This window comes from Bubalus kerabau, chromosome 22 (assembly GCF_029407905.1).
Source record: "Bubalus kerabau isolate K-KA32 ecotype Philippines breed swamp buffalo chromosome 22, PCC_UOA_SB_1v2, whole genome shotgun sequence".
NCBI lineage: Eukaryota > Metazoa > Chordata > Mammalia > Artiodactyla > Bovidae > Bubalus > Bubalus kerabau.
In genome coordinates, this window is record NC_073645.1 from 41,970,167 (window position 1) to 41,990,876 (window position 20,710).

At 45.2% G+C, this 20,710-nt stretch overlaps 1 long non-coding RNA gene and 1 other non-coding gene across 2 annotated transcripts; both read right to left on the reverse strand.

The window, feature by feature from the left end:
• Positions 1 to 3,765: 3,765 nt before the first annotated feature.
• On the reverse strand, positions 3,766 to 3,837 carry TRNAG-CCC (transfer RNA glycine (anticodon CCC)). The gene has a single exon. It is a non-coding gene; the product is annotated as a tRNA-Gly (tRNA).
• A 10,243-nt stretch (positions 3,838 to 14,080) lies between these two features.
• On the reverse strand, positions 14,081 to 20,163 carry LOC129636825 (uncharacterized). Its single transcript, XR_008707140.1, has 3 exons — positions 20,088 to 20,163; positions 18,689 to 19,026; positions 14,081 to 15,291 (listed from the first exon to the last, which is right to left on the reverse strand). It is a non-coding gene; the product is annotated as an uncharacterized LOC129636825 (long non-coding RNA).
• Positions 20,164 to 20,710: the final 547 nt, after the last annotated feature.

The following is a 20,710-nucleotide window of genomic DNA, read 5'->3' on the forward strand; positions in this document are numbered from 1 at the left end:
ACAACTTCAAACAATTTTTTTAACTTCTCCATGGTGGCAATACAACCAGCCCTGCCTCTGTGTGGCCACCTCTGTCCCATGCAGGGAGAATTCAAGTTTTTCGGGCTGCAAGATTGCGGTAGGACAGCAGGTGCCCTCTTCTCCCCAGGATACATTCTTCCACCCAGTGCTCAAGACAGAGGAGACAACAGATTCATTAACCGAAAGAGTGACCCAACACCAGCCAGCCCTGTCTAAGCTCTCTGAGAGTCTGACTTGGGTTGTGAGTGCAGGGAGTTAGCATGGAAAGGAACAGAGCTTTTGAAGCCCTGTAGCCCTGGCATGGAAGTATTTCCAGGCCTCGCCTCCCAGCTTCCCACTGATGCTAGGGAGATAGCTAGCAAGAAAGGAAGAGTCCCTCTTTGTCAATTAAGAATGCTATCTCCTGGGAATTCCCTGGTAGTCCAGTAGTTGGGACTCTGCGCTTCCAGTGCGGGGGCTGAGAATCAATGCCCAGGCAGGCATAGATCCCAAATGCCACAGCTAAAGATCCCACGTGCAACTAAGACCCAGCACAGCCAAATTAAAAAAAAAAAAAAGCCACCTCCTGATGCTAGTGCCAGAAGAGAGTGCTGAACTGTGGTCCCTAACTCAGCCCTGTGACTCAGCTCACAGCCCCCTGCCTCCCAGACACTGTTTGTGGGGCGCTGTAATTAGTTAATGAACCATCTGAATGATATTTCTCTAGTCATTCAACCAGCCCCCCCTCCTCAGGGTGCTAATTGTGTTTGAGGTTATTTAAAAACATTATCGGATCCAAATAGAGTTTACATCAGCAGACAGCGTGATTAGCAATTCTGCTCTCCCTGGTGTTTCTCAGCTGTGCTGCGAACTGCGTGGTGAGTTGTGCAAAAATGGCTTCTGCAGCCTCGGCTCCCACTCCCCAACCCCAGGGGTCTTCTCTGAAACAACCAGCTGCCTGAGAAGGGAGGTCATAATAGCAAAAGTAACTTGTGGCCAGAATCCAGTTGACCTTCGTTTAGAACAGATTGTCAGAAGAGTTGCTCCATTAACTTGATCATCTCCTCTTTAGATGAGAATTCACTCTCCGCCCCACCCCCAACCCCCAGTCTGAACCTCATGGGATGTGGGATCTTAGTTTCTGGACTAGGGATCAAACCTGCGCCCCCTGCTGTGGAAGCCTGGAGTCTTAACCTCTCACTCTCTTTTACCTTTTTACTTTACAAGAAAATATTGTGACATTAATCTTGGTCTACCATCCCTTAACACCTTTTATGGAAAATACTGGAGTGATACAGTTAAAAACATATACCTATGCTTACTTAACATCTCTAAGCCTCCATTTCTTCGTAAAATGGGCATCATCATAGTGATTCTAACAGGGGCTAATATTTTAGCGCTTATTATGTGTCAGGCACTGTTCCAAGTATTTTACACGAATTATCTCTTGTGAGCCTCAGGACAACTCTGTGAGATAGCATGATTAGGTAATATAACTAGATGCCTGTGATGATCCTCGGGCTTCCCAGGTGGTGCTAATGGTAAAGAACCTGCCTTCCAATGCAGGAGACTTAAGAGACATGGGTTGCATCCCTGGGTCGGGAAGATTCCCTGAAGGAGGGCTCGGCAACCACTCCAGTATTCTTGCTTGGAGAATCCCATGGACAGAGGAGCCTGGTAGGTTACAGCCCATAGTACTGCAAAGAGTCGGCTACAACTGAAGTCACTTAGCACAACCTGATGACCCTCACTCTTTGTGTCAAGAAACGGAGTCATGGAGTCATGGAGAGGGCTAGTAACTTCTCCAAGATCACTCCCCTGCAAGTAACGGAGCCCAGATCCAAATTCAGGAAACTGATTCTATGTAAAAACTACTCCCAGTTCAGTTCAGTCATCTCTGACTCTGCGACCCCATGGACTGCAGCACGCCAGGACTCCCTGTCCATCACCAACTCCTAGAGCTTGCTCAAACTCATGTCCATTGAGTCGGTGATGCCATCCAACCATCTCGTCGTCTGTCATCCCCTTCTCCTCCTGCCTTCAATCTTTCCCAGCATCAGGGTCTTTTCCAATGAATCAATTCTTCGAATCAGGTAGCCAAAGTATTGGAGTTTCAGCTTCAGTGTCAGTCCTTCCAAGGAATATTTAGGACTGATTTCCTTTAGGATGGACTGGTTGGATCTCCTTGCAGTCCAAGGGACTCTCAAGAGTCTTCTCCAACACCACAGTTCAACAGCATCAATTCTTTAGCGCTCAGTTTTCTTTATGGTCCAACTCTCACATCCATACATGACTACTGGAAAAACCATAGCTTTGACTAGACGGACATTTGTTGGTAAAGTAATGTCTCTGTTTTTTAATATGCTGTCTAGGTTGGTCATAACTTTTCTTCCAAGGAGCAAGTGTCTTTTAATTTCATGGCTGCAGTCACCATCTGCAGTGATTTTGGAGCCCAGAAAAATAAAGTCTAACACTGTTTCCACTGTTTCCCCATCTATTTCCCATGAAGTGATGGGACCAGATGCCATGATCTCAGTTTTCTGAATGTTGAGTTTTAAGTCAGCTTTTTCACTCTTCTCTTTCAGTTTCATCAAGAGGCTCTTTAGTTCCTCTTTGCTTTCTGCCATAAGGGTGGTGTCATCTGCATATCTGAGGTTATTGATATTTCTCCCAGCAATCTTGATTCCAGCTTGTGCTTTATCTAACCCAGCATTTCACATGTTGTACTCTGCATAGAAGTTAAATAAGTAGAGTGACAATATACAGCCTTGATATACTCTTTTCTCAATTTGGAACCAGTCTGTTGTTCCATGTCTGGTTCTGTTCCTTCTTGACCTGCATACAGATTACTCAGGAGTCAGGAAAGATGGCCTGATATTCCCTTCTCTTCAAGAATTTTCCACAGTTTGTTGTGATCCACACAGTCAAAGGCTTTGGTGTAGTCAATAAAGCAGAAGTAGATGTTTTCTGAAATTCTCTTGCTTTTTTTAATGATCCAACGAATGTTGGAAAATTGATCTCTGGTTTCTCTGCCTTTTCTAAATCCAGTTTGAACATCTGGAAGTTCTTGGTTCGTGTGCTGTTGAAGCCTTACTTGGAGAATTTTGAGCATTACTTTGCTATCGTGTAAGATGAGTCCAATTGTGCGATAGTTTGAACATTCTTTGGCATTGCCTTTCTTTGGGATTGGAATGAAAACGGACCTTTTCCAGTCCTGTGAACACTGCTGCGTTTTCCAAATTTGCTGGCATATTGAGTGCAGCACTTTCACAGCATCATCTGTTAGGATTTGAAGTAGCTCAGCTGGATTTCCATCACCTCCACTACCTTTGTTTGTAGTGATGCTTCCTAAGGCCCATTTGACTTCTCATTCCAGGATGTCTGGCTCTAATAACCTACTCTACTACTCTGCTTTTTCCATATGGCTGTGAGGACTCAGTGAGATTCACTAAATATTTACCGTGTGCCAAGTACTGTCACAGGTGTTAGAGTTAAAGACAACCCACCCCACCCTGCCTTATAGATACCACATCCAAGAAGAGAAGACTATCCACTTAAAGCTTTTAGTGTAACCCTCAGGAGAAGGCCAGTGCTCAGTTCCAAGTGTTAGGGTTTTAGAAGTTTCCACATGGTATTTTAGTTACTTATATACACGTTTTTTTAATTATCTACTTATTTATTTATTTGGCCAGTATGGGTTTTAGGTGTGGCATGCGGGATCTTTAGTTGCAGCATGCAAACTCAGTTGTGGCATGTGGGATCTAGTTCCCTGACCAGGGATTGAACCTGGGCCCCTGCATTGGGAGTGCAAAATCTTAGCCACTGGACCATCAGGGAAGTCCCTATATACATGTTATAATGCTCCCACTAGATTATAAATTCCTCGGTGGCAAGAATAATTTCTGATTCCTTTCCGTATGTTTTCTAACTCCTTACACATAGTAGGAAGTCAATAAATATTTGTTCAGTAAACAAACCCTATTGATCCTGAATGTATGTGAAAGAGTTGCAAAAAGTGCTTTATCCATGTATTAATGCAAATGTTTTCAATGTAAAGTTAATCTATTGGGATTACATGCTCAGTTGCGCAGTCATATCTGACTCTTTGTGACCTTATGGACCGTAGCCCTAGAGAACCAGGCTCCTCTGTCTATGGGATTTTACAGGCAAGAATACTGGACTGGGTAGCCATTCCCTTCTCCAGGGGATCGTCTCAACCCAGTGATTGAAACTGGGTCTCCGGCATTGTAGGCAGATTCTTTACCATTGGAGCCACCAGGGAAGCCCTATGGTTCCAATGGAGCAATTGCTAATCCCAAGGCATAGGCTGTCCCTAGAAGTGGGTGCAAACCTACCAACTACACAAGGTAGCAGTGAGTAAATAGTATTTACACACGAGCCAGTACAGGGAGTTTTTATTGTAAAGAATTTATTATTGTAGATCAACAAAAAACTGTGTTAGTTAGCCGTATTGCTGCATTTCAAATCCTAAAAGATGATGCTATGAAAGTGCTGCACTCAATATGCCAGCAAATTTGGAAAACACAGCAGTGGCCACAGGATTGGAAAAGGTCAGTTTTCATTCCAATCCCAAAGAAAGGCAATGCCAAAGAAGGCTCAAACTACCGCACAATTGCACTCATCTCACACGCTAGTAAAGTAATGCTCAAAATTCTCCAAGCCAGGCTTCAGCAATACGTGAACCGTGAACTTCCAGATGTTCAAGCTGGATTTAGAAAAGGCAGAGGAACCAGAGATCAAATTGCCAATTTCCGCTGGATTATCAAAAAAGCAAGAGAGTTCCAGAAAAAAAAATCTATTTCTGCTTTAGTGACTATGGCAAAGCCTTTGACTCTGTGGATCACCACAAACTGTGGAAAATTCTTAAAGAGATGAGAATACCAGACCACCTGACCTGCCTCTTGAGAAATCTGTATGCAGGTCAGGAAGCAACAGTTAGAACTGGACATGGAACAACAGACTGGTTCCAAATAGGAAAAGGAGTACGTCAAGGCTGTACATTGCCACCCTGCTTATTTAACTTATATGCAGAGTACATCATGAGAAATGCTGGGCTGGAAGAAGCACAAGCTGGAATCAAGATTGCCGGGAGAAATATCAATAACCTCAGATATGCAGATGACACCACCCTTATGGCAGAAAGTGAAGAGGAACTAAAAAGCCTCTTGATGAAAGTGAAAGAGGGGAGTGAAAAAGTTGGCTTAAAGCTCAACATTCAGAAAACGAAGATCATGGCATCTGGTCCCATCACTTCATGGCAAATAGATGGGGAAACAGTGGAAACAGTGTCAGACTTTATTTTTCTGGGCTCCAAAATCACTGCAGATGGTGACTGCAGCCATGAAATTAAAAGATGCTTACTCCTTGGAAGAAAAGTTATGACCAACCTAGATAGCATATTGAAAAGCAGAGACATTACTTTGCCAACAAAGGTTCGTCTAGTCAAGGCTATGGTTTTTCCTGTGGTCATGTATGGATATGAGAGTTGGACTGTGAAGAAGGCTGAGCGCCGAAGAATTGATGCTTTTGAACTGTGGTGTTGGAGAAGACTCTTGAGAGTCCCTTGGACTGCAAGAAGATCCAACCAGTCCATTCTGAAGGAGATCAGCCCTGGGATTTCTTTGGAAGGAATGATGCTGAAGCTGAAACTCCAGTACTTTGACCACCTCATGAGAAGAGTTGACTCATTGGAAAAGACTCTGATGCTGGGAGGGATTGGGGGCAGGAGGAGAAGGGGACGACAGAGGATGAGATGGCTAGATGGCATCACTGACTCAATGGACGTGAGTCTGGGTGAACTCTGGGAGTTGGTGATGGACAGGGAGGCCTGGCGTGCTGCAATTCATGGGGTCGCAAAGAGTCGGACACGACTGAGTGACTGAACTGATATGCCTTTGGCTGATTCATGTTGATGTATGGCAGAAACCAACACAATATTGTAAAGCAATTATCCTCCAATTAAAAAAAAATGATGTCAGCCTGGATTGCAGTCACCTGAAGGTTTACTGGGGCAGGAGGATCCACTTCTCTGGTGACTCATGCACAAGTTGGTGCTGGTCAGCTCCTCTCCGTAAGGGCCTCTCTACATGGATGTTTGACTGTCTTCAGTGTGGTGACTGGCTTCTGCCAAAGGGACTGATTTGAGAGACCAAGGAAGAATCTGCAATGTCTTTTATGTTCTATGTTGGAAGTCACACACCCTGTCTTTTGCGATATCCTACTGGCCCCACAAGTCACTTTATTCAATGTGAGAAGGGATTATACAGAGGTGAGTACCAGAAGGGAATGGTCATGGGGCCATCCTGGAGGCTGGCTACCACGATGGGAAACTGGAGCTCAGAAATCAGACAAGAGCTGGAGGGTAGCCTGGAGCCAAGGAAGCTCTGGACACTTAGGTAGCCACTAAGTCTTCACTCTTGTTCTCTCCCCTTCGTGTGACTCCGTCACACCCCTGTCTTCTGCCAATGCTGTTTCTTACTTCACATTCCTAAAAGCAGAGCCTGAGGGCTTGGTTCATCATTTTTCCCCAGGTCATTGCAGGTCACATGCCAGCCACTGAATTGTGTTCTGGGGATCCACTCCTAGCTCCGACACGTAGGGAAGTCAAGTTTCACATGGTCCAAAACATAGACACTTCAGCATAGACATTAGTCTGTGGTCAGGACAGTCTTGCTAAAGTGAGGTTGGAGGGAGGTGGAGTCAGAGTTTGGGAAGGGTAATCTGCCCAGTATCACTCAACAGGTGCTGTGCTGGACAGAAGGGCCACAGCTGAGGAGAAGGAAGAAAAAATGAAGACTAATAAGTTGATCCCTGGCCTCTCTGTTTAAAGAGAAAGACACCCATAACCAAATAATTATAATTTGTGTATAATAAAACTCCAGGAGATGGTGAAGGACAGGGAAGCCTGGTGTGCTGCTGTCCATGGGGTCGAAAAGAATTGGACATGACGGAGCGACTTCACTTTCACTTTTCACTTTCATGCATTGGAGAAGGCAATGGCACCCCACTCCAGTATTCTTGCCTGGAAAATCCCATGGGCAGAGGAGCCTGGTAGGCTGCAGTCCATGGGGTTGCAAAGAGTCGGACACGACTGAGCAACTTCACTTTCACTTTTCACTTTCATGCATTGGAGAAGGAAATGGCAACCCACTCCAGTGTTCTTGCCTGGAGAATCCCAGGGACGGGGGAGCCTGGTTGGCTGCCGTCTATGGGGTCGCACAGAGTCAGACATGACTGAAGCGACTTAGCAGCAGCAGCAGCAGAGCAACTAAATAACAATAACAAATAATAAAGCTATGTTAGTAGTACCTGGGTCAAGTGGAGAAAGTTTCCTAAGACCCTTCTGCAGGATCTTGAAGGATGAGATGGAAAGGATCCACATGAAGGGAAGGGAAAAGGACATTTTGGCAAGAAGGGACCCGTATAGGATATCTGGGGGCGGGGGAGGGGGGAGGAGGTGAGACTCCATAATGGGGCTGGAAGGTAGAGAGAAGCTGGCAAGTTTGGCTGCGACAGGTATGGGGCCTCAGTGAAGTTCTTGGGTTCTTCCCTGAGAGTGATGGGAAGTTCTGGAAGGTTCTGAAATAGGAATGACTTCTGTGGGTGGCTCCAGGGGCTGACGTTTCCTTTGAAGGATTGTTTAAACACACGACCTTCCCTGGGGGCTCAGATGGTAAATATTCCTCCCACCAATGCAGGAGACCTGGGTTCAATCTCTGGGTCCGGAAGATCCTCTGGAGAAGGAAATGGCAACCCTCTCCAGTATTCTTGCCTGGGAGAATTCCATGGACAGAAGAGCCTGGCGGGCTACAGTCCATGGGTTCGCAAAGAGTCGGCCATGACTGAATGACTAACACTTAAGCACAGGAGTATCCACCTCCTTCAGGTTCTAGATCACAAGGGGTTGTGTATGCTTTGTGGAAAGCTGTGGTCTCCTTTATACAGAGATATCCATGCTTACGAGGAACTGCCCTTCCGCTGGTTTCCTTTAATAGCAATCGCTCCAAATATAATTCCATAGGCATCCAAATTAAGCAAAGCTTTTTTTCAACACCAAGAAGGCAACCTCTACATAATGGAATGATGTCATCAGAAATTTGAGAAAAGTCTCCCTGTGGACTCCTCATCAGATAACTTGTCCTCCTTCTACAAAAAGCCTCCCAACCAATTCAGAAAATAATGTCTGGAAAGTAACGCTTTCAGAAGCTCAGGCCATGCTGATAAACAGCTTATAGCAGATTCACGATTTCTACATACATGAACTTAGGTCCAAAGATGCCAGTCACAAGTTTTATACTTTAAATGTCTGAGGGCCAATTTTATTTCTGGGCTTTCACTTGGAGTGAGGGTTGCTTTGTTGAAGCCTGGCCCTGGGTAGGAGGACCAGTATGTTGTAGACGCTCCTGGAAGCTGCATGGTCCACGGTTAAGAGCCTGCCCCCTGTTAATATGGTTAACAGCCAGCTTGCTGTTGTTGCTCAGTCACTAAGTCGTGTCTGACTCTTTGCAACCCCATGGACTGCAGCATGCCAGGCTCCCCTGTCCTTCATTATCTCCTGGAGCTTGCTCAAATTCGTGTCCACTGAGTCAGTGACACTATCTCACCATCTCATCCTCTGCTGCTCCCTTCTGTTGCCTTCAATCTTTCCCAGCATCAGAGTCTTTTCCAGTGAGTTAGCTCTTTGCATCAGGTGGTCAAAGTATTGGCGCTTCAACATCAGCATCAGTCCTTCCAATGAATATTCAGGGTTGATTTCCTTTAGGATTGACTGTCTTGATCTCTTTGCAGTCCAAAGGACTCTCAAGAGTCTTCTTTAGCACCACAATTTGAAAACATCAGTTCTCCAGTGCTTAGCCTTCTTTCTAGTCCAACTCTAACATCTGTACATGACTACTGGAAAAACCATAGCTTTGACCAGATGGACCTGCCTGGGCTTATATCCTGACTCTGACCCTTTCTACTCTGTGACCTTGGGTAAGGTTCAAATGTTGACTCAAAGTGCACAGGTTCCAATCTTGACTCTCCATTCGCCGACTGTGTGACCTTGGGCAACTTTCTTAACCTCTCTGAGCCTCGGTGTTCTCTATAAAACAACCATACTAATGACTTCCCTGGCAGTCCAGTGGTTAAGACTTTACCTGCCAATGCAGGGAGTGCGAGTTTGATCCCTGGGGCCCAAAACCAAAACATAAAACAGAAGCAATTTTGTAACAAATTCAAGACTTTTAAAATGGTCCATATCAAAAAATATCTTAAAAAAAATGCAACAACAATAATAATGACACCTAACTTCACAGGCGTTTGTGAGGCTTGAATGAAATCATGCAGGTGCCTGGTACTTAGTTACACATTCAATCAAACCTAATTTTCATTACTATTATCCCTCTTCTAGGCCCAGCAGCACCATCTCTCACTTAAGTGCTCCTATTGGCCTCCTAACTAGTCCCCTGACCTCCAACCTTGCCTTCCTACAAGATATTCTCCATATGGCAGCCGAAAGATTTCGAAAAACACAAATCTGGGACTTTCCTTGTGGCCCAGTGGTTAAGAATCCGCTGCCAAAGCAGGAGACTAGGGTTTGATCCCTGGTCTGGGAAGATTCTACTTGCCTCAGAAAAACTAAGCCCAAGTGTCACAACTACTGAGCCTGTGCTCTAGAGCCCACAGGCTGCAACTACGGAGCCCGTATGCCGAGAGCCCGTGCTCCATCAGAGAAGCCACCGCAGTGAGAAGCCCTGTGCACTGCAAGGAAGAGTCGCAACTAGAGAAGGTAGTCCAACTAGAGAAAGTCGCGACTCACTGCAACGAGAGAAAGTCCCTGCACAGCAATGAAGACCTACCACAACCAAAAGTAAATAAATGCTAATGCTATGCTAAGTCGCTTCAGTCGTGTCCGACTCTGTGCGACCCCACAGACGGCAAGCCCACCAGGCTCCGCCATCTCTGGGATCCTCCAGGCAAGAATACTGGAGTGGGTTGCCATTTCTTTCTCCAATACATGAAAGTGAAAAGTGAAAGGGAAGTCGCTCAGTCGTGTCCGACTCCTAGCGACCCCATAGACTGCAGCCTACCAGGCTTCTCCGTCCATGGGATTTTCCAGGCAAGAGTGCTGGAGTGGGGTGCCATTGACAAATCAGATTACTCCTCACTTAAAATTCTGCAAATGGCTCCCATTGTCCTTACCGTAGGTCCCACACCCTAGAGAGTCCTCGATGGCCCTACAAGATCAGGCCCAGCTCACTTCACAGCGGAGCCCCGTGCCACCACACACCCACCACACTGGCCTTGTTTCCTTTCCTGAAGGTTCCTTAACACAGACCTTCACATATACTGTAGACCGGCTCCTCCGCAGTCCTCAGCCCCGCCAACTCCTACTCACCCAGCAAGGACCAGCTGATGTGTGACTTCCTCAAAGATGCCTTCCTAACTTCTGGGCTAGGATGGCTGTTCCTTCTTCGTGTTAACAATTGTGACTAAATTCTTATCTGTACAACCTTGCTGCCCATGTGGGAACTTGGTCTAGAGTTTGTGCTGTTCATGGAACATCCCCAGAGCTTGGTGTGGTGCACGGTCCATAATGACTACTCAATACATATTTCAAGAATTGTGAATGAATGAACAGATGTGGCATTTCCTGGGAACTAAGCCTCTTCTGCCCATGCCATTCTCAGAGCCTTGATTCACTTTGGCCTCTCTTGCTCTGTGTGCGTAGCGGTGAGGAAGAGGAGACACATTGTCTAGAACCCAGCAGGCTGAGGACAGGCCGCCCCATGGCAAAATCAGAGCAGGCAAGTCATTTAGGGGCTGTTCGTTCAGTCCTCTTTCTTGTCTACATTGTCAGTGAACCAGGAGCTCAGGCCTAACTGTGAGCAAGTTCTTCCCCATCTCAAACTTAATCCTGCCTCCTTAAAAGTTTCCAACCCTTCCTGAGATGTTCATTTTCTTCTGAGACTTCTGTACTTCCCAGCATTTACAGAGTTATATAAATTGCTTGGGTAGTTACAGAGAAAACAATACAAATTTTAAAATTCTAATCACAAAACCTAGTTCTGCTTTTTTTCTTCCTTCTGCTTTTTATATGGACAAGAAAGAAACCTAACTGCTGGCTTCCTCTCCCACATGAGGTTGGGGATGGAGTCCAGCTTGAGCATAGCTTGGCCTCCCTTGTCTCTGGGACTTGCCTGCTGTTGGCAGGGACACTGAGCTGCTAATAACTAGCAAATGCTTTTCCAAACTTTCTTTTTTTAAATATGTGTTCTATTTTTTAATATTTTAAAATTTTTTATTTTTTTACATTATAAAGTGGTTTGGGTTTTTTGTTTTGTTTTAAGGGGATATTTTTTGGGCCACGCCACATGGCATGTGGGGTCCTAGTTCCCTGACCAGGGATGGAACCTGTGCCCCCTGCGCTGGAAGCTCAGAGTCTTAGCCACTGGACTGCCAGGGAAATCCTTTCCCAGCTTTCAAATGCACCTTTACCAGCCTAGCACTGTGGGTAAGGAACACAGTATGGACTCCCAGGGGCCCACCAGGCCTGTTTCAGAGAGCGCAGTTTGCAGATACTGTGAAGGTAAAAACTGCCTGTTCCAGTTCCCAAGTAGGTCTTGGTATCTTGTGGCCAAAAAACAGTATGGGATAGCTCTATGGGTAAAATGAATAAAATTAATCTGGGAAACAAAAAAATTTTGGAAAACTAAAACAGATTTTTCCTAGGTGAAAGTGGCTCAGTTGTGTCCAAGTTTTTGTGACCCCATGGGCTGTATAGACTGGAATTCTCCAGGCCAGAATATTGGAGTGGATAGCCTTTCCCTTCTCTGGGGGATCTTCCCACCCCAGGGATTGAACCCAGGTCTCCCGCATTACGGGCAGATTCTTTACCAGCTAAGCCACAAGGGAAGCCCTTTCCTAGGTACAGGGGGGCTAAGCTCTAGCCTACACCTATAAGAACAACCCTAAAGAATGCCAAGAAATAACAGATTAAGACATTGGATGAAATGCTTCATTTATACATGAGCTTAAAATTTAAAGCGCATTTTCAAACAACGGTGCATCTTATTTATTATTTATGTACCCAAAATGAACACCACTGAAATAAATCCAAACAAAAACAAAGGAAATGCTGCTAATTATTCCCCTCTATTTACTAAGGATAATGCATCTTTTGGTGAGTGAAGAGTGATAAAAAACTAAACCAGTTTGGCCTGTCAGGGTGAATAGTTGCTGCCCAGTAGAAGAATTCGACCTTTAAACACAAAAACGATACCCTCCCCCCAAAAAACATTAAACTAAAGAGGCTGAGTTTCCAGAGAGATCTAAGGAAAAAAATGAAAAGGGTCCTTCAAATTGAACACCCCATTTTTTATAAAATGGAAATGGCTCCAGAGAAATGCCCTGAGAGGTCTATTCCCCACAGCCTTGGAAGGGGAAAAGAAAATGTGTATTCAAGCACAGCAACAACAAAAGACTGTGTGCAGCAGCCAAGAGGCCGCCCAGGAACACCCAAGCTGGGAAGAGTTTAGATTCCGTGAGACTCTCTCTAATCTGCCCAACCCTCCTAGAAGGCAGGGAACCCCTGTGTCTGTCTTTACCTTTGTTTTCAATCCCTAACAGCAGTAGATGCACAATAAATATGACAGTCCTGGTTCAAGAGCAAGGAAAATTCTGACGATGTGGCAAGAATAACAAGAATGGTGATTTTTTAAAAACTTTTTTGTTAGAGAGGAGACTTCCCTGGCAGTTCAGTGGTTAAGACTCGGCTCTTCCACTGCAGGGGACTTGGGTTTGATCCCTGGTCAGGGAATTAAGATCCCACATGCTGCATGGCCAAAAAAATTATTTGTTTTTAACTGAAGTATAGTTGATTTACAATGTTGGGCTAGTTGCTGCTGTACAGCAGTGTGCATCAGTTATACATATATCCACTTTTTTTTAGATTCTTTTCCCATATAGGTCATTACAGAGTATTGAGTAGACTTCCCTGTGCTATACAGTAGGTCCTTATTGGTTATCTGTTTCATAGATATTAGTGCGTATATGCCAATCCCAATCTCTCAATTTATCCCTCCCCCCACTTTCACCCCTTTTGGTAATTGTAAATTTGTTTTCTCCATCTGTGACCCTATTTCTGTTTTGTAAATAAGTCCATTTGTACCATTTTTTAGATTCCACATGTAAGTGATACATGATATTTGTCTTTCTCTGTCTGGCTTACTTCACTCAGTATGACAACCTCTAGGACCATCCATGTTGCTGCAAATGGCATTATTTTGGCAGTTAAGGGTGATTTAATGTTATTTAATTTACATCTCATTTCCAGGCAGCGGGACTACAGTTCTATTTTCTATTTGTCTGCATTGTCTGAGTTGTTCACGAGTATATTTTTTGTAAAGAAAGGAATAAAATTATCTCCCCATTGGGACAAAATAATTCTCTTAACCATCACTGCCAATTTCTTGACCCCTTTTGGAACAAGGTTGGGAATTCATTCTTCCATAGATTATAATTCAATATGAGGACGAAGTGAATGCCTTCACTCCATAAATATTTATTTAACACTGACTCGTGAAGGATCTAGGCAGGCATGGGGAATACGCATGCTAAGAAAATACCAGTTTCCAGCCTAAGATGGAGTCAGACATTAAGCACATACTTCCACTAACAAGGTCCAGTTCATCTGACAGCTGCAGAGGAGAAGGGGCCTGGAGCCAGGAGCCCGGTGTCTCCATCGTGTCTCCTGCGTGGGTCTCACGCCACAGCTTTCCTCTTGCTGTTACCCTCCCAGAAGGCCCTTCCCCCTTCTTGCACCTACTCAGACTTGACCTTGCTTCAGAATCCTCCTCAGCTCTCCAGGTCCTGCTCAAGGCCCCCCTGATTGCCGAGGCCCCACTCCTCCCTCCTCTCAGCATCTCCTTCCACCCGGGCTAAGTCAGATGCTGCCTGGAGGGCCACACAACCCACAGTCATCATATTAGTCAGAGTTCTCCAGACAGACAGGACCAGCAGAGTCCATCTATCCAGCTATCGATCTGCCTGTCTATCTGCAGAGCGAGACAGAGGGGAGAGGGACAGAAAGACATTTATTTTAAGGAATTGGTTCACACGATTGTGGAAAGGCAAGTCCAAAAGCTTCAGGGTAGGCCAGCAGGCTGGGGGCCCAGTAAAGAGTTTTAGTCCAAGTGCAGTCTGCTGCAGAACTCCCTCTTGCTCAGGGGGACATCACTTTTCGTTCTGATTAAGACCTTCAGTGGATTAGACGGGGTCGACTCACACTATGGAGGGCAATCTGCTTTACTCCAAGTCCACTACTTTTAAACCTTCATCTCATCCAAGACACATCTTTACAGAAACATCCAGAATGTGTGACCAGGTATCTGGGCTCTGTGGCCCAGCCAAGTTGACCCAGACAATTAGCCATCACAGTACTCTTATTCCTCTAATTAGGGTCTAACATTTTGGAAGGCACAGGTCAGCTTCTACATGTCTGAGTCTGTGGGAACAGGGCCAAGCCCAGGGGCTGCTGTCGATAAATCCACCAAGAATGGAAGAATGGAACAATGATACCTGACAGACCCTCTGGAAGCCACCTCATGCACCTTCTAGAAACAACAGAGGGTGTGTGACTGACATCTGCCTGATTTCCAGAGTACAAACCACGTGACTGCAGAGACACCAAAGCATAGCTTGATCCTTTCTCTGTTCTGAAAACAGCTCTTCAGACATCCTCAGTCATACCTCCCAGGAAAATAAAGACAGAGAACAACAACACAAAAGCATGTTGTGGCCTAGGGAGGAATTTCTGAACTTGGCCTCTGACTGTCTTGTTAGGACATATTTCAGGCTTTACCTCTCTCCTAAATCGGTTACTAATTCAAGCTATGAGTCCAATCTCTTATGCCCCCACCTCCCCTCCACCAACTTTAATCAACCCGTTGGAGATAAACCAGGCTCAGAGGAGGGGCCTAGTGATTTCTCAGACAATTCACAGTCCAAGCTCAAATCTGCAATTCTAGACCTAGAATGTAATTTCCAGACTTCCCCTTGGTACCTGAGCAGACTGTCGCTCAGGCTGGAGGAGGAGGAAAGGCCTGGCCCAGATATCTCCAGCAACTGCAGAGGTGGTAGGTCCTCAAGCTATTTTTCAATGCCAGTCCTCATCTTCCTGTGCCCCACAATTATCCAGTCCCTTTTAAAATTCCGTCTTTCCGCATCTGTAAAAATCCTTTTCATTCTTCCTCAGTTCCAGCAGAAAAATGGGCAAAGGATAGGTACAGGCTGTTCAAAGAAAAAGAATACCAAATATCTCTTAGACAGATGAAAAGATGCTCGATTCTGCTCATAATAATATAAATGCAAATTTAAAGTACAAAGGGAATATACCAGATTGGCAAAGATCGGAAAGTAAGGTACACAGTCTGGAAAGATTGCAGGGAAGCAGGCACTGTGAACACAGTTGGGGCAAGGCTGACCTTTTCTGACCTCCTTGGAGAACAATTTGGTAAAACATCTCAAAATGCACCCGTTAGATGACCAAGCACTTCCACCTCCAGGTATTAATAGATGTACTTGTACATTCATGCAAAATGACGTGTGCCCAAGAATATACATTGTGCTGTTGTTTGTAATAGATCTCAAAAGGTCTATTAACAGGGTTCCAGTGAAATAAATTATAGCCTATTGTACAGCCACTTAAGGAAATAAGGAAGGTCTGTGTGGACTGATGTGGAAAATTTCGCGGGGTATTAAGTGAAAAGAATAAGGAGGTTGCCAGTGCATGAGATGTGCTAGAATTTGTGTGTGGGAAGAATGCACATACATGCTGGGAAATGCATGGAGGACCCCTGGGGATATTGGTTGCAGGGATTTGGCAGCCAGAACCCAGCAGACTTGGGAACATCTGAGAAAAATAATGAGATTTACCTTTTTTCTTAATACTGTTATGGGTTGAATTGTGACTCCCAAAAGTTATTTGCAGAAGCCCTTATCCTCAGTATCTCAAAACAAGACCTTATTTGGTAATAGGGTCATTGCAGATGCAATTAGCTAAAATGAAGTCACAGGAGGAGCAGTGTGGCCCCTAGTCCAATAGGCCATGTATCCTTATACAAAGGGAACATTTGGGCCCACACAGGCACACGGAAAACACTGATGATGAAGACAGAGATTGAAGTCATTCTCAGCAAATTGTTAGAAGCCAGGAGAGAGGCATGGGAACAGATTTTTTTTCCCTTGCAGTTCTTAGGAGCTATCAACCCAGCAGACATCTTGATCTTGGACTTCTAGCTAGCAGGTCTATGAGACAGTACATTTCCATTGTTCTAAACCATCCAGTTTCTAGTACTTTGTTACAGCAACCCTAGCAAATGAAAATAGTTTCCTCGGGTGCCCTTTGGAGATGTGTAAGCAGGCAAATGTATTACCCACTAAAAAATAATTTTTTTTCCAGTATAAATGTCCAATGCTCCCTGAAGCCATCTCAGATTCATCAGTCTTGGTTGATTTCTCTTTCTAGCTCTTAGAACATTTAATTCTCTGCCACAGCATTTTTACTGTTTTGTTATGTGATTTAACTGTTCATGAGGTTCTCACCTACACAAAGGGGACTGAGCCCACATTTCATCCATCATTATGATCCTAGAGACTGGCCCTCAAGTGTTTGGTGGAGTGAATGAATACTTAGGTAACTAGGCATTTTTCACCCCCTTCCTCCATTTCTTTTCTGTTTTTGGCTTGATTAAACTATCAGTTCATTGATGGTTAGAATAACATCACTGCAACCTGACCCTAAGATTTGGAGAATTTGATAGGTGAAAGGAAAAGAAAAAAAACTCATTTAAAAATACACTTAGGGGACTTCCCTGGTGGTCCAGTGGCAAAAACTCACACTCCCACTGCAGGGAGCCCAGGCTCTGTTCCTGGTCAGGGAACTAGATCCCACATGCCACAGCTAAGGTTCAGTTCAGTCGCTCAGTCATGTCCAACTCTTTGCAACCTCATGGACTGCAGCACGCCAGGCCTCCCTGTCCATCACCAACTCCTGGAGTTTATCCAAACTCGTGTCCATTGAGTCAGTGATGCCATCCAACCATCTCATCTTCTGTCATCCCCTTCTCCTCCTGCCTTCAATCTTCCCAGCATCAGGGGTCTTTTCAAATGAATCAGTTCTTTGCATCAGGTGGCCAAAGTATTGGAGTTTCAGCTTCAGCGTCAGTCCTTCCAATGAATATTCAGGACTGATTTCCTTTAGGATGGACTGGTTGGATCTCCTGGCAGTCCAAGGGACTCTCAAGAATCTTTTCCAATACCACAGTTCAAAAGCATCAATTCTTCAGTGCTCAGCTTTCTTTATAGTCCAACTCTCACATCTATACATGACTACTGGAAAAACCATAGCCTTGACTAGAAGGACTTTTGTTGGCAAAGTAATGTCTCTGCTATTTAATATGCTATCTAGGTTGGTCATAACTTTTCTTCCAAGGAAGAAAGTGTCTTTTAATTTCATGGCTGCAGTCACCATCTGCAATGATTTTGGAGCCCAAGAAGTCTGTCACTGTTTCCATTGTTTCCCCATCTATTTGCCATGAAGTGATGGGACCAGATGCCATGATCTTAGTTTTCTGAATGTTGAGTTTTAAGCCAACTTTTTCAGCTAAGGTTGGGCACAGCCAAATAAATAATAATAATAAAAACAATATACAGAAACTCAAAACATGTTCAAGTGTTTAACTTCAAATGAATTGAGAGTTTAGTATTTTGCAAGGGAGATCAAACTGGTCAATCCTAAAGGAAATCAACTCTGAATACTCATTGGAAGGACTGATGCTGAAGCTGAAGCTCCAATACTTTGGCCACTTGATGCAAAGAGCCAACTCACTGGAAACGACCCTGATGCTGAGAAAGATTGAGGGCAGGAGGAAAAGGGGGTGACAGAGGATGAGATGGTTGGTTAGCATCACTGACTCAATAGACAGTTTGCTCAATGAGTTTGAGCAAACTCTGGGAGATAGTGAAGGACAAGGAGGGAGGCCTGGTGTGCTGCAGTCCATGGGGTCACAAAGAGTTGGACACAACTTAGCAACTGAACAAGAACAAAGGAACTAATTCCTCAGACAAGGAAAGCTGATTTGGGACGATAAGGAATTAAGAAAGTCTTCCTGCCTGCATGGCTATTCTTAATGAGGGACAAGTGAAACAATCGGTCAATTACGCTCCAAAGGGTGGTTCTTGTTATGGATTACGGAAGCAACGTTTGGGACAGGCAATTGAGATTGAGAGTATGGCTGCTACATCAGGTTCCTGCTGCTGCTGCTGCTGCTAAGTCGCTTCAGTCGTGTCCGACTCTGTGCTACCCCATAGACAGCAGCCAACCAGGCTCCCCTGTCCCTGGGATTCTCTAGGCAAGAACACTGGAGTGGGTTGCCATTTCCTTCTCCAATGCATGAAAGTGAAAAGTGAAAGTGAAGTCGCTCATTCGTGTCCGACCCTCAGCGACCCCATGGACTGCAGCCTTCCAGGCTCCTCCGTCCATGGGATTTTCCAGGCAAGAGTACTGGAGTGGGGTGCCATTGCCTTCTCCAATATTAGGTTCCTGGGGCTGCCTTAACTAAGTACTACAAACTAGATGGCTTAAACCAACAGAAATTTACTGTCTCAGGACAGGATCCTTCCTTACCTCTCCCAGCTTCTGGTGTTTGCTGGCAGTCCTTGGCTTGTAGGGGTATCATTCCCATCGCTGCATCACATGGTGATTTCCCTGTGTGTTTGTGTCTGTGTATCCACATTTTTCTCCTCTTATAAGGACACTTGTCATTGGATTAAGGGTTGCCTTAATCCCCTGACCTCATCTTAACTTGAATACATCTGCAAAGTAAGGTCACATTCCAAGGTTCTGGCAAGATATGAATTTGGGAGGAACACTATCCAAGCTGGGCTTCCCTGATGGCTCAGTAGGTAAAGAAGCTGCCTGCAGTACAGGAGACACGGGTTTGATCGCTGGGTCTAGAAGATCCCCTGGAGAAAGAAATGGCAACCCACTCCAGTATTCTTGCAGGGGAAATCCCATGGACAGAGGAGCCTGGCTGGCTGTAGTCCATGGGGTTGCAAGAGTTGGACACAACTTAGCAACCACCAACTACCACCTATCCAACCCAGTACAGCTGCTCACCTGGGTCTCACTGAGGGTGGAGAAGCACAAGCTGTAGAATCAGACAGATTTCATTTCATTCCCTTATTCTACCCGCCGATCAACTATGTGAATATGTGCAAGTTACTCACCATCTCTAAACCTGTGTCCTCCTCTGTGCAATGGGCTTAATGCCTCCTAGAATCGCCGAGTGAAATAAATAAGATCAGGTCCTGGGGTGCTTAGCACCAGTGCCTGATATTTAAAAAAATTAGATTTTAACACTCGAGTCCCCATTTCCAAGGCTCCTGCCATCCTTTCAGGGAAGAACATAGACAGTTAAATAGCAAAACAGAATAGTTTATGATTAAAGGCCCAGCTGCCTGGAACAGGATGTACCTGCCTCAGGTCAGAGAGCACAGGGCGGCTGGGCTGGAGCAGGCACAGACTTTAACTTTTAATAACAAACAGATGCAAAGTTAGTGCTGAAATCTGAAACTTTGAGCTAAACCATATTGATTTCCCCTCCCCCTCTGCAGGGCATATATCTAGACCTTATTCTCGAGGTCTCTACAGCAGAACCAGACCAGGTATCTATTCCTCTCTACCCTCTCTATGTCCTGCCTGTGGCCCCCTCCCAATGAACCTGACCATCAGGACATTCCAAGAGACCAGACCTTCCATCCTAATGGCCCTGGCCTCCCCTAGTCTAGGCTGCCCATAGTGGAAGGGTCCCCTTGGGAGGCCCTGGCTGGTGAAGCTGTGCACGGCTGCATGTGTTGATCTCTGAACACATCCCAAAGCAAACAAAAACAACTTGGGATAATCAGCATTTTGCACAGGTCAGGGAGAACTGGCTGTTCTACGCCAGCTCATGTGTTCCATTAGAAATGGATTAAATCATCCAGACACAGAGACCTTTCAGGTGACATTTTCATTTAGAACTCACCATTAGAGCTGGGCTTAAGTCCCTTCTCAGTGACCTGCACTATGAGTCAGCCAAGCGCGTCCACACCGTTGACAGGACAGGCTGTGATCATCCACAGCCGTCCGCTGCTGCCCTGGTTTCCTTGGCGTTGAGAAGATTATATGCACAAAGCTCTTTTTCTGCATGTTAGTCACTCGGGCATGTCTGACTCTTTGAGACCCCATGGACTGTAGCTCACCAGGCTCCTCTGTCCATAGGGATTCTCCAGACAAGGATACTGGAGAGGGTTGCTATTTCCTTCTCCAGGGGATCTTTCCAGCTGAGGGATGGAACCCAGGTCTCCCACATTGCAGGCAAATTTTTTACCATCTTAGCTACTAGGGAAGGGTAGGAACTAAATTTTTTTTACCTTGGTGACTCATGGAAAATAAGCCATCGATTCACTGACTGGATTTATCGAGTGCCTGGTTAGAAGCATAGGCTCTAGAGTCAATTGACTGAGTTCAAATCCCGCCTCTCCAAGTCATGAGCTTTGGGACACTGAGCAAGTTACCTAGTGTCTTTAAAACTTAATTGAGGAGAATCTTAGTAATAAGTATACATTAGGCTACTGGGAGGATTGTTCCAGGATTAGTTCCTTGAGA